Source organism: Schistocerca cancellata, chromosome 7, assembly GCF_023864275.1.
Source record: "Schistocerca cancellata isolate TAMUIC-IGC-003103 chromosome 7, iqSchCanc2.1, whole genome shotgun sequence".
Taxonomy (NCBI): Eukaryota; Metazoa; Arthropoda; class Insecta; order Orthoptera; family Acrididae; genus Schistocerca; species Schistocerca cancellata.
In genome coordinates this window covers 248757888-248772732 of record NC_064632.1, presented here as the reverse complement: position 1 = coordinate 248772732, position 14845 = coordinate 248757888, and the positions used below count along the sequence as shown (strand labels likewise).

The window sequence follows — 14845 nt, the reverse complement described above, 5'->3', positions numbered from 1 at the left end:
ACCACAATCCTACTTCCTCACAGTTGAGGTGAGAGGCACCCGCATGCCTTGCTCATACTGTGGCATCAAGCAGTCAGGCATGCAAGATGAGTGGTCTGCCAAGCGAGTGGATACGTTTTTTTTGTTATCAAGTAACATGAACTCTAGTACTCACAATTAAGTTAAAAGTTATTCTCCTGCTTGGATATTGCGCAACGGAAACACACATCTGACTATTAGTAATTTACACAACTCTGACCGTTCACTACGCACTGGCAATGCCACATTTTCGTTCTTATTCATCGGCTTTGATCAACACGTGGCCATCGCACTGCATATGAATGGCGCACACATTATAAATTCTGGATATCATGGCAGCACACTATTCGAAGGAAAAGGCCACCAATCTTTTTCTTTTCACTATCTTATTTAATCCTATAAATTCTATAACCTAAACACACAAATTCTATAACCTACAACAATAACACATGAGAAATTCCGCCCAGTGGGCATGGCTTTACATTGGTGGTTCTCTATCTTATGGTCTCGTAATTACTTAATGCTACAGTGCACTTTCTGGATAGGATGGTGGATCTTTTGCTATATCTCACACTTCGACTCTCACAACCATCATCACGAAACTTTCCTCCAGACCGAGCGGTACAAAAGGAACATGCATAACCCACTACCTCTGAAACTACCTTGCTACTCTCCCATGCAAACCACACATACTTAAATTACATGACATACACCACACTGCAACATGGAATACAACATAAGGAATAGTCACAACATTATAATCACATCACTTTCAGCTTTCCCACTTCAATTAGTATTCATCCCAGTTCCACACCACACTGCCCCACTTCGTAACTTTTCTTTCCTACTACGAACTCTGGACGATATATGCACGTCTTCCTGTGCAATGCAAGCCAAGTGGCGTTGCTGGATAGACGGCTGACTCACCTTGCTTCTCTCTCAGAGTATTATAGTTTGAATCAAGCGTCACACGGAAACATAACACGCAAAAAACATATTCATCACACACGCGAGTCCTCAACTGATACCATGGACGAGTACTTCTCTTTATCCTTTGTCTCATACACAGATTGAGACTCACACAGTACTCACCACGTGCAAGTACTCGTCTCTAATTTCAAGTCCTGCACACGCCATTTCTTAAATATTTCCAACTTATAGTACACACGCTAGTAATTCAGCTTAACTTAAGCACTCGGAAGTATTTCAACTTATTGCTACAAGTGGTTTCATTGTGACCGTTGGTCACTTCCGAAGATTACTACGATCCCATTAATATTACCTGCCTGACATTTAATTCTCCCCACAAAAGTTCCTGAAATAGAGAAATTATTATTCTAAACTACTCTTATGTATTTCACATGCATACCATGTCTCCATTCTTTTGTCCTTACGGTGCACGCCTAAGACAGGTCTTACCAACACTAGATCCAGCGGCAGAGTGCTGAAACATGGCCGTTCTTCAGGTCATCTCGCACCTCTGTCGAGGTGGGGGAAGACCATGCTACCGTATTGGTCAGCCAATTTCAGGCGCTCAAAGCTCCGGTAAGTTTCATCTCTTTGGTTCCACCAAAGGTGGCCAAAGGATCGTCTCAAAGATGATTATATATTCACATTCACTATCTGCGGTTAGCAGACGACCATACATTCATTCATTTCACAGATCTTACCAAACTGGATGAGGGATTTATTTTGTGCGAGTGCACATGTGATCAATTAAATAAATAAATTGTCATTCTTACCCACACTGGTGTCCGGCTTCGCTGTATTAATTGAAAATGAGTTATTATTAGAAAAAATATGTTGTTCTGACAAGAATAACGAAGAATGTTGTACCTATTTTCAATGTCGGGCGGTACTGTACCCTTTCAAAGGTATCTGTTTCTCGGAGCCGCTGCGTAGCTTGGGCAGAAAGTTCGTGCAATGGCGTGCTACGTTGCGGAAAACGTTTGTGGTACAACCGACAGACAGGTCTTCCACTACCGCGAGTTTCACAATACACAAGGAGCATGTCTGTGTATTTCGAAAAAGCGTTCCGAACTATCTTTACTGATTCGACGACGCATAGGCACTGAAAAAAAGTGGGAAATGTATGTTTCGTTATGTTTCCTTTCGGATTGTTACCTAATACGTGTACTGCATCACTCATAATTCAGTTCCTCGAGCAGAAGTGGATAAGTTGAACATCTGAATTGAAATCGTGCTAGAACGAAAACGGTACGTTTCCAGACATGGGTTCAAATGTTCAAATGTATGTGAATGCCTATGGGACCAAACTGCTAGGTCATCGGTCCCTAGACTTACAAAATATTTAAACTAACTTATGCTAAGAACAACACACACACCCATCCCCGAGAGAGGATTCGAATCTCCGGCGGGAAGGCCGTGCAGTCCGTGACATGGCGCCTCAAACCGCATGTCCACTCCGCGCTGCACACGGGTTCCTATTCTAAATATTATGTACTCACTCCCATCTACAAGTCCTATAAGTTTGCAACGGCAGTTTCCGAACGCCTTATAGAACCTACATTTATGTTTATTTCATTGCATATTTCTTTCAGCTATCTTCTGTACGATACTGTAGCAGTTCTTTCTATGTAATGTCAAAGTTTCATTGAGCTATGTTACTTCGCAATGACACATCATGCGCAAGTTACTTTCGTCCTTAAATTTTGCACATCAGTTCTACTCTGACCAGCCAAACACACTGGTACACCTGCCTAAAATCGTGTATGGCCCCCGCGAGCACACAAAAGTGACGCAGCACGAAGTGGCATGGACTCGACTAATATCTGAAGCAGTGCTGGAGGGAATCGACACCATGAATCCTGCAGGACTGTTCATAAATCCGTAAGAGTAAGAGGGGGCGGAGATCTCTTCTGAACAGCACGTTGCAAGGCATTCCAGATATGCTCAATAATGTTTGTAGCTGGGGAGTGATGGCCAGCGGAAGTGTTTAAACTCAGAAGAGCGTTCCTGGAGACACTCTGTAGCAGTTCTGGAAGTGTGGGGTGTCGCATTGTCCTGCTAGAATTGCCCAAGTCCGTCGGAATGCACAATGGACATGAACGGATGCAGGTGATCAGACAGGATGCTTACGTATGTGTCACGTGTCAGAGCCAACTGCACACTCCCCACACCATTACAAGTCCCCAACAGTTTAACAGTCCCCTGCTGACGTGCAGGGTCCATGGATTCATGACGTTCTCTCCATATCCGTACACGTCCGTCCGCTGGATACAATTTGAAACAAGACTCGTCCGACCAGGCAACATGTTTCCCGTCATCAACAGTCCAATGTCGATGTTCACGGGCTCAGGCGAGGGGTAAATCTTCGTGTCTGGCAGTCATCAACGATACACGAGGGGGCCTTCTGCTCCGAAAGCCCATATCGATGATGTTTCATTGAATGATTCACCCCCGACACTTGTTAATGGCCCAGCATTGAAAACTGCAGCAATTTTCGGAAGGAGTGCACTTAAATTGGAAAGACTACATAGATAATATTGTGGGGAAGGCGAAACAAAGACTGCGCTTTGTTGACAGAACACTTAGAAGATGCGACAAACCCACTGAAGAGACAGCTTACATTACACTTGTCCGTCCTCTGCTGGAATATTGCTGCGCGGTGTGAGATCCTTGTCAGGTAGGATTGACGGAGGACATCGAAAAAGTGCAACGAAGGGCAGTTCATTTCGTGTTATCGCGCAGTAGGAGTGAGAGAGTCATTGATACGCGAGTTGGGGCGGCAGTCTCTGAAACAAAGGTGGTTTTCTTTGCGGCGAGATCTATTTACGAAAGTTCAATCACCAACTTTCTCTTCCGAATGCGAAAATATTTTGTTGACACCCGCCTACGTAGGGAGAAATGATCATCATAATAAATTAAGAGAAATCAGAGCTGGGACGGAAAGATTTAGGTGTTCCTTTTTTTCCCACGTGCCATTCGAGAGTGGAATGGTAGAGAAGTAGTATGAAAATGGTTCGATGAACCCTCTGCCAGGCACTTAAGTGTGAATTGCAGAGTAACCATGTAGATGTAGATGTCCTGTCACAATGAACGATTCTTTTCAGTCGTCGTTGGTCCTGTTCTTGTAGGACAATTTTCCAGCCGCAGCGATGTCGGTGATTTGATGTTTTACCAGATTCCTGATATCCACGGTACACTTGTGAAATGGTCGTACGGGAAAATTCCCACTTCATCGCTATCTCGGAAATGCTACGTCCATCGCTCGCGGGCCGACTGTAATACCTCGTTCAAATTCACTTAAATCTTGATAACCTGGCATTGTAGCAGTAGTAACCGATCTAACAACTGCGCCAGACACTTGTTGTCGTATATAGACGCTGACGACCACAGCGCCGTATTCTGCCTGTTTACATACCTCTGTATCTGAATAAGCATGCCCACACCCGTTTTTTTGGCACTTCAGAGTATTTCGCGTAATAGTCCCTTAGCACAGTTTCTCTGTTCATTGTAAATCACACCCCTTTTCGAGGCTGGCGTGACGGATGGACGGGGGCGGGGCAGAGAGGTGGAGTTATACATCTACATCTACATTTATACTCCGCAAGCCACCCAACGGTGTGTGGCGGAGAGCACTTTACGTGCCACTGTCATTACCTCCCTTTTCTGTTCCAGTCGCGTATGGTTCGCGGGAAGAACGATTGCCGGAAAGTGGCTCATCCAAAAACGCACCCTCTCGAAACCTGGACAGCAAGCTACACCGCGATGCAGAGCGCCTCTCTTGCAGAGTCTGCCACTTGAGTTTGCTAAACATCTCCGTAACGCTATCACGCTTACGAAATAACCCTGTGACGAAACGCGCCGCTCTTCTTTGGATCTTCTCTATCTCCTCCGTCAACCCGATCTAGTACGGATCCCAAACTGATGAGCAATACTCTAGTACAGGTCGAACGAGTGTTTTGTAAACCACCTCCTTTGTTGATGGACTACATTTTCTAAGGACTCTCCCAATGAATCTCAACCTGGTACCCGCCTTACCAACAATTAATTTTATATGATCATTCCACTTCAAATCGTTCCGCACGCATACTCCCAGATATTTTACAGAAGTAACTGCTACCAGTGTTTGTTCCGCTATCATATAATCATACAATAAAGGATCCTTCTTTCTATGTATTCGCAATACATTACATTTGTGTATGTTAAGGGTCAGTTAGCGCAACCCGTATTGTAACGTCTCCTCTGAGGAAGGAAACACCTCATCGTTTTTTGGAATTTGCCGCCCTATGGGTGAAGCTTTCTCTATCCGGTCAGATCCCCTCTCACTCCACCCCCTCTCACTCCACCCCCTCCCCCACACTCTCGCCATGCCAGGCGCTATGTCAGTTACCTTAGTCCGCTCGAAGAATGAGATTCAGTTTTCTTTCAAAATGTTGCCATACCGTTACCACACAACAAAGTGCAGCGGCAAACGCTTTAATCACTAACCGTACTGAAGCGGTGTTCGTAAAATAATTTGAGCAGTTTGGAGCTCGGTAGATCTAACCAGAAGATCAGTCGCGTCGATGGAACGGTCGGCGGTAGAGGTTCCGAAAAACGGGCGCTGGGTGTGGACTGAACTGCGCGGGATGTATCCGCTCAGCGGGCAACAGGTTGTCCGAGTTGTTTGCGCCGCCGGCCAAATATTTGCCGAGCTCTCCGGGGCCCGCCAGCGCCGCTGCCAGAGGCTGTCGGCGACGTCCGAGCGGTCGGACCACGCCCACTGCCCGCCTGGGCAGTATCCACCCAGCACAGTGGAGCAACTCCGGCTGCCGCCCCAGATCACTCGCTTCCAACCCGGCCGGCGGGCGTCTACATATTCCACTATTTTTTTAATCGTAACACCACAGGAAATACTTCATACTTTACTATCGTCAATTTTTCAAGTCATATTGCAGCGACAGGGATCTTCTTAAGCAACTAATATTTATTTATCTGATGAATATTTATTTATCTGATGAAATTACATTTTCCTGGAAACGTATTGAGTCTCAACTTCATCTTCGATAAGAATAGTAACTGATGGTGTCGTTAGCTCAACATGGGAAACTATAGGGGTAGTATCCTGTAGAGCCGCATGTTCAACGATGTGTGTTGAACAGTATGCTCCGAAACTCTTGTGCCTGAACCAGCACTGTACACTGTCGTCAGATCTGCCACGAATCGCGGCGCATCCTGCTTTGTAGAACGCGAAAACCACCGAAACAATGTTCTGCAATGAGGATGGACGTCTCACAGCTTGTCGCCTCCTCGTGGTTTCATCGCCCTTCTCCCACTTTCCATAGACGCTCAACGAGAACAGCGGACCAGCTTCGCCGTTTTCGAAATGCTCGTTCCCAGGCGCCAGACCGTAGCAGTCCGCTCTTTGTCAGAGTTGCTCATCTCAGGGGATTTCCCATTTGCGACCTGTTTCGTTGCTAGAATGTTTCCCCTTTCGTGTCTTCTCCGCTTATACGCTGAGGTGACAATAGTTATGGGATACCTCCTCGTACCGTGCCGGACCTCCTTTTGCCCGGCGTAATGAACCAACTCTACGTGGCATAGACTCAACAAGTCGTTGAAAGTCCCCCTGCAGAAATATTGAGCCGTGTTGCCTCTATACCCGTCCATAACTGCGAAAGTGCTGTCGGTGTAGGATGTTGTGCACGAACTCACTCTCGATTATGTCCCATAAATGGTCGATGGGACTCTTGTCGGGTGGTCTCGACGTCCAAATCATCCGCTCAAACTGGCCGGAATGTTCTTCAAACCGCCTGTGAACAACTGTGGCTCGATGACATGGCGCTCTGTTATCCATAAACATTCCATCTTTGTTTGGGAACATGAACTCCATGAATTACTGCATAGGGTCTCAAAGTAGCCAAACATAAGCATTTCTAGTGAATAATCTGTTCAGTTGCACTACAGGGCCCAGTCCATTCCATCTAAACGAAGGCCACACCATTATTGAGCCATCGGCAGCTGGCACAGTGCCTTGTTGACATCCCGAGCCCTTGGCTTCATGGGATCTGCGCCACACACTAACCCTACCATCAGCTCTTACCAACTGGAATCGGGACTCACCTGACCAGCCCACCGTTTTCCAATCGTCTAGGGTCCAACCGATATGATCACGAGACCAGGAGAGGCGCTGCAGGCGATGTCATGCTTTAGCAAAGACACTCGCGTCGCTCATCTGATGCCATAGTCCATTAACGCCAAATTTCGCCGCACTGTCCTAAGAGATATGTTCGTGATACGTCCCACGCTGATCTCTGCATTTATTTCACGCTTGTCTGTTAGCACAGAGAACTCTACGGAAACGTGGCTGCTCCCGGTCGTTAATTGAATGCCGTGGGGCACCACGTTGTCCGTGGTGATAGGTACTGCCTGAAATTTGGTATTCTCGGTACTCTCTTGACGCTGCGGATCTCGGAATATTGAATCGTCTAATGATTTCCGAAACTGAATGTCCCTTGCGTCCGACCCATGTATGTGATCAAAGTCTGTTAATTCCCGCCGTGAGTCCATAATCGCTTCGGAAACCTTTCCACATGAATTACCTGAATGCAAATGGCAGTACACTGCCCTTTTATGCCTTGCGGACGAGATACTACTGCCAACTGTATACAGTAATGGAAATAAGTATTCATACACCAGAACGTGGAAAAGTAAACTGCCTTTATTGACAATAGGAAACCAAAAACACTGATTGGATATGCACTATACACATTGGCCAGTCGGCAATGCAGCTGTGCTGATATATAGAAAGAGAATGAACAAGCCTTTACAAAACAAAATACAAAAACGTCTGCCAAGTTCTCTACTACGCTGGGAATAAAGTATTCATACACCAACAGAAAATGACACTTCTAACAAAGCCAGAACATGTTTAATACTTCGTATGCATACCCTTCCGATATATTACTTCTCGCAACCTCCGTGGCATCGAATGGACCAATTTATATGTAGTTTCCGACGTGATACCTTCCCATTATCGAAGCATAGTCTCTTTCAAAGAGGCCTTATTACAGATGTCGTGTTTTCTCACTCGTGTTTCCAGCTCACTCCACAAGTGTTCGATGGGATTCAGGTCTGGAATCTGAGCTGGTGTTTTAAGAGTGTGTGGAGTGTTGTAGAGCAACCACAGTCGAACAATTTGCGCCGTAAATTTGGGATCATTGTCCTGTTGGAAGTAATAATTTCTAGGAAGACCCAAGGCGTCAACACTCTGTTCGAAGCTCTGTTTGAAAATGTTCATTTACACAAATCTGTCCATGGTACCTTCCAAAAACACTAATTTCCCGAACGATTGAGAGTGGTACGAACTGCCCTTGGAGTGATGTCCTTTCGGAAGTGGTCATGTACATATGCGGATAGTGCCGACATTGTCGTTTCCGGGTTTTTCTTGATGATTGTTAGTAGCATTACGGGCTCTCTTGTTGTAAGCTTCTGTGGACGACCGTGTCGTTCACTGTTTATTACTACATGTCTGTCCTTATACCGCTTAATGATAGATTGCACAGTCGCTCGACTTCGTCCTATGATATGAAACTTCCTGGCAGATTATTTGATTGTTACTTACGTTCCGTGGGTGTTACTGCAGTAATAATGGCTAAGCCATGTCTTCGCAATGTCCTTTCTTTCAGGAGTGCTAGTTCTGCAAGGTTCGCAGGAGAGCTTCTGTAAAGTTTGGAAGGTAAGAGGCGAGGTACTGGTGGAAGTACAGCTGTGAGGACGGGGCGTGAGTCGTGCTTGGGTAGCTCAGTTGGTAGAGCACTTGCCCGCGAAAGGCAAAGGTCCCGAGTTCGAGTCTCGGTCCGGCAAACTGTTTTAATCTGCCAGGAAGTTTCATATCAGCGCACACTCCGAGGCAGAGTGAAACTCTCATTCTGGCTTCGTCCTATGACGTTCGCAATTTCGGCATACGACTTGTGTTGAAGATATTGGGCGACAACGATGTTTCGTTCCTCAATGGTTGTTTCCTTCCCCTTGCGGCCCATTCTGCTATTCCACGGTACCCACGTCCGACGTGCTGTTGCTTCACGGCCGCCACACGACTACACAAGTGTGGCATGCACTCCGGGGCTGCGTCAGCCGTTTGTTTTGTTGAAAGTAGTCCGTTGTATGAATACATTTTGCCATGTCGTAGACCGTGCGGAGTGTAACACATTTTATTTTCCCAGACTAGATTCATGGCATACGGGAAGCTTCATTAGCAATAACATGGTTATCTGACGCTACATCATCGTACTTATTTGTATCGGCGCTGTGGGTGATTTACTATCCCAAAACACCATTGTAGTTTGTCACCACCTACTGTTGTTGTTGTTGTGGTCTTCAGTCCTGAGACTGGTTTGATGCAGCTCTCCATGCTACCCTATCCTGTGCAAGCTTCTTCATCTCCCAGTACCTACTGCAACCCACATCCTTCTGAATCTGCTTAGTGTATTCATCTCTTGTTCTCCCTCTACGATTTTTACCCTCCACGCTGCCCTCCAATACTAAATTGGTGATACCTTGATGCCTCAGAACATATCCTACCAACCGATCCCTTATTCTAGTCAAGTTGTGCCACAAACTCCTCTTCTCCCCGATCCTGTTCAGTACCTCCTCATTAGTTATGTGATCTACCCATCTAATCTTCAGCATTCTTCTATAGCACCACATCTCGAAAGCTTCTATTCTCTTCTTATCCAAACTATTTATCGTCCATGTTTCACTTCCATACATGGCTACACTCCATACATATACTTTCAGAAACGACTTCCTGACACTTAAATCTATACTCGATGTTAACAAATTTCTCTTCTTCAGAAACGCTTTCCTTGCCATTGCCAGTCTACATTTTATATCCTCTCTACTTCGATCATCATCAGTTATTTTGTTCCCCAAATAGCAAAACTCCTTTACTACTTTAAGTGTCTCATTTTCTAACCTAATTCCCTCAGCATCACCCGACTTAATTCAAATACATTCCATTATCCTCGTTTTGCTTTTGTTGATGTTCATCTTATATCCTCCTTTCAAGACACTGTCCATTCCATTCAACTGCTCTTCCAAGTCCTTTGCTGTCTCTGACAGAATTACAATGTCATCGGCGAACCTCAAAGTTTTTATTTCTTCTCCATGGATTTTAATACCTACTCCGAATTTTTCTTTTGTTTCCTTTACTGCTTGCTCAATATACAGATTGAATAACATCGGGGAGAGGCTACAAACCTGCCTCACTCCCTACCCAACCACTGCTTCCCCTTCATGCCCCTCGACTCTTATAACTGCCATCTGGTTTCTGTACAAATTGTAAATAGCCACCTACTGTATGAATACTTATTTCCATGACTGTATGTGCCTACCGCACAATCTGTGTCACCACATTGCATACTTTCCTTGCATTGTCACATCCGCAACACCATCTGGAGGCATTCAGTGCCGCAGTGGACAGTGCTCGTTGGTGTATGTTGTACAGTTCTTCAACTTACCTCGATCCACATGTTCCAAATTCCAGCTCTTCCCTAAGTCTTCCACCACCTTTTCTTCTGCTACACGGTCCATCTCTCTGCTGCCTCTCCGCGGAACGGGATATTCACGAGTTACTGTCGCGGAGCTGAAAGACTACCGCGTGCCCGATAGCTCAGCCCAATAGTTGGGTGAAGTAGGAGCTGCAGCAGAGATGCATTGAAGGCGGCAATCCTCTTAGCGGCTCCAGACGGCACAGGAGGGCCCTAGACGGCGGCGGAATCCTTTTTTCCGCGCGGGCGCCGCCGGGACTTAAACAGCGCGGAGCAGCTCCTGAGCCCCATCGGAGCTGAGCGCGGCTCGCCCCTTATAGCCGGCGCCTCCTCATCACGGCACCTGTAGCGGCGGCGCACCGGCTCTGCACCGGACACAGCGGCCGAGGCCGAGGCCGAGCCCGTTTCACGCGCTAGGGGTGTAGTTCGAAGTACGAGGGTGAGTCGAATGAAAACCTTAAATTTGTAATAACAAATCGAGATTTCGCGCCGTTATCCTGTAAATCAAAACTACCTTTCTAGCAATTGTAGACTTAGAAAAAGCTTTTGACAATGTTGACTGGAATACTCTCTTTCAAATTCTAAAGGTGGCAAGGGTAAAATACAGGGAGCGAAAGGCTATTTACAATTTGTACAGAAACCTGATGGCAGTTATAAGAGTCGAGTGGTGTGAAAGGGAAGCAGTGGTTGGGAAGGGAGTGAGACAGGGTTGTAGCCTCTCCCCGATGTTATTCAATCTGTATATTGAGCAAGCAGTAAAGGAAACAAGAAAAATTCGGAGTAGGTCTTAAAATCCATGGAGAAGAAATAAAAACATTGAGGTTCGCCGATGACATTGTAATTCTGTCAGAGACAGCAAAGGACTTGGAAGAGCAGTTGAACGGAATGGACAGTGTCTTGAAAGGAGGATATAAGATGAACATCAACAAAAGCAAAACGAGGATAATGGAATGTAGTCGAATTAAGTCGGGCGATGCTGAGGGAATTAGATTAGGAAATGAGACACTTAAAGTAGTAAAGGAGTTTTGCTATTTGGGGAGCACAATAACTGATGATGGTCGAAGTACAGAAGGTATAAAATGTAGACTGGCAATGGCAAGGAAAGCGTTTCTGAAGAAGAGGAATTTGTTAACATCGAGTATAGATTTAAGTGTCAGGAAGTCGTTTCTGAAAGTATTTGTATGGACTGTAGCCATGCATGGAAGTGAAACATGGACGATAAATAGTTTAGACAAGAAGAGAATAGAAGCTTTTGAAATGTGGTGCTACAGAAGAATGCTGAAGATTATATGGGTAGATCACATAACTAATGAGGAGGTATTGAATAGAATTGGGGAGAAGAGGAGTTTGTGGCACAACTTGACAAGAAGGAGGGACCGGTGGGTACGACATGTTCTGGGGCATCAGGGGATCACAAATTTAGCACTGGAGCAGCGTGGAGGGTAAAAATCATAGAGGGAGACCAAGAGATGAATACAGTAAGCAGATTCAGAAGGATGTAGGTTGCAGTAGGTACTGGGAGATGAAGAAACTTGCACAGGATAAAGTAGCATGGAGAGCTGCATCAAACCAGTCTCAGGACTGAAGACCACAACAACAACATCCTATAAGTTGGTCAGCGTGCTACAGACAGCGTGCAAACGACCTGTAGGTGGCAGCATAGTGCAGATGCATACCATAGACCTACTAAATAAAAACTAGACCGTGCATTGGCGCTAGTGTCGCGTCCACACATTGAACGTGATAGAAGCCGCCATTTGGAGGGAAACAGTGCGTAAACGGGCTTCAGGGTTCGTTCGTGTGCTGCTTTTAATTGTAGCAGTATAATGGAAGCAAAGACGAAGACGGAAACAATGTTACATTTCACAGGTCAGTCATTTCTGGTTGTTTGTTACTTTCTATTACTCGTATATAGTATTTTCATGGAGAAATAATACATCAGGAGCGTTTGTTTTTATTTAGGTTTCCCCTTACAAACGACTTTCTAAATCGGAAATGGATAGTTGCTACTCGGAGAGAGAACTTCCAACCGACAGCAAATAATTTGCTGTGCTCTCTTCATTTTGAAGAGAATTGTTACATGGAAAATTATATAAACAGACGTCAACTGAAGGATGATGCTATACCGACAGTATTTGGATTTCCAACTCATTTAAAAAAGTTATAGTGTCCTGGAAATCGTGCAATATAGGCCTAGGTTAAATAGTGTGGAAATACTGTCAGTGTGTATAATTTTGAACGTTCGTTTTCCAGATTACCAAGGCAATCAAATATATATTAAGTATGAATCAGTGGTAGGTCGAATAATTGCGTTTAAATACTTCACATGTGTTGTCAGGTGGTGATTATACTTCGTAAGTGGTCAAATATTTGATCAAATGATGCAAACTCAACCACTTTTAGAGGTGCTATCAGTGTTAAAAACTAATGTGCGAATAAAATTCCTATCGTATTTAAAGCGATATTGGTTATTACAATTAATCATACCAAAATTCGAGTGTAGACAATACTGTGCTAAACAAAAGTAAGCGTGCAAAATGTACACAGTAATCGGCAAAAAGCAAACAGGATCTGACAGGAAAATTACGTGACTTAAATAATAATCGTACTGTCTGCTACTTTAAAAGTTTCATGTAATTATATAATGCAAATAACTCGATGTAAACTCGCTCCACCTTGTCAGGAAAGAGCCTTACATTCTTAAATTTCGCGTCTCTATGCAGACGTATTTCGTAAATTAAGAAACTTCATTCATGTAAGTATACTTCTAAAATAGACTCGAATACTCAGTACTTTTTTAAACAAACATGCGTTTAATTTGTGCTTCAATTTGCTCTTGTTGCGTCTCATAAACTTCAAATCACAAACCCAGTACTAGGATTCATCCCTGAAAATGGCGGCGATCAGCTGCTTCAATTGGGGGACAGTTGCCTCGCTTCTCCGCTACGGCGTGGTAGGGGCTTGATGCACACATACCGTCACAGTATCAGTATAAAGATGGCCGCCCCACTTGCGACTTGCACCAGGGAAGAACAGCGTTCTGTTATTCGGTTTTTGCGTAGTGGAGGTGTGAAACCTATTGAAATTCATCGACGAATGAAGGTTCAGTACGGCGATGCACGTTTGACACTGCAGCAAGTCTACGAATGGAGTAGGAAGTTCGCAAATGTGTGACTTCAGTGGAAGATGGTCCTCTTCCAGGTCAGGCACAACGAGTTGTGACTCCACAGAACATAGCAGCAGTTGAAGCCACAGTGAAGAAAAATCGCCGAGTGACACTGAATGACATTGCAGCATGTTTACAGATCATGGGTTAGCACACCACACTGTGCATGATGTGCTCCAGTTTCACAAAGCGTCTGCAAGATGGGTGCCACGGCAGCTGACTCCTGAAGTGAGAGAACGCCGTGTTGTTGCTTGTGAAGAACTTCTTCGGCGCTCTGAACCAGAAGGTGACGGTGACGGCTTCCTTGCAAGAATCGTTACTGGGGATGAAACCTGGGTTCACTTCCAACAACCGGGAACGAAGAGAGCGAGTAAGGAATGGCGCCATTCCTCATCACCAAAGACGTTTCAGACAGAACCATCTGCAGGGAAGGTTATGCTGACTCTCTTTTGGGATAAAAAAGGCGTCATTTTGGAACATTACATGCCTAGAGGAACCACTGTCACCAGTGCATCATACACAGATCTCCTAAAAAATCATCTGCGGCCTGCAATCAAATCAAAGCGACGTGGATTGCTGCAGCAGGTGTCCTTTTGCAACATGACAATGCAAGACCCAACATTGCCTGTACAACAGTTGCAACAATCACAGACCTGCATTTTGAGTGTCTTCCTCAATCACCATACTCACCATACCTTGCTCCAAGTAATTTCCGTATGTTTGGGCCACTCAAAGACGCAATGGGAGGAAAGAAGTTCCTTTCTGATTAAGAGGTACGCCACGAAGTGCATGAGTGGTTTGCACGGACTACCAAAAGAATTTTTTTCTAAAGGAGTTTATGCACTTCGTGAGCGCTGGAGGACTTGCATTGAGCGTGGGAGAGAGTATGTTGAAAAGTGATACAGCTTTGTATCACTTCTGCACAATAAATAATATTTTTAAAAAATATTTCAGGTTTTCATTTGACTCAGCTCGTATCTGGGACACGTTATTCTCACTCATTACGGTCTTTCTGGAGGCTGAGACTGTCCTCTGTAGGAATGAATATGCAGGGGACGAAAAGTACGGAAAGACCATGAGAAATGCATGCTTTATCACACCAAGTGTAGAAGTACGAAACCGGAATTTCCCTATAGATGGTGCTAGCCGTCATTGTAGGGTCTGT

General features: G+C 45.0%; 1 non-coding gene across 1 annotated transcript; it reads left to right on the top strand.

The window, feature by feature from the left end:
• The first annotated feature begins 8754 nt into the window (after positions 1-8754).
• On the top strand, positions 8755-8829 carry Trnas-cga (transfer RNA serine (anticodon CGA)). The gene has a single exon. It is a non-coding gene; the product is annotated as a tRNA-Ser (tRNA).
• The last annotated feature ends 6016 nt before the right edge of the window (positions 8830-14845 follow it).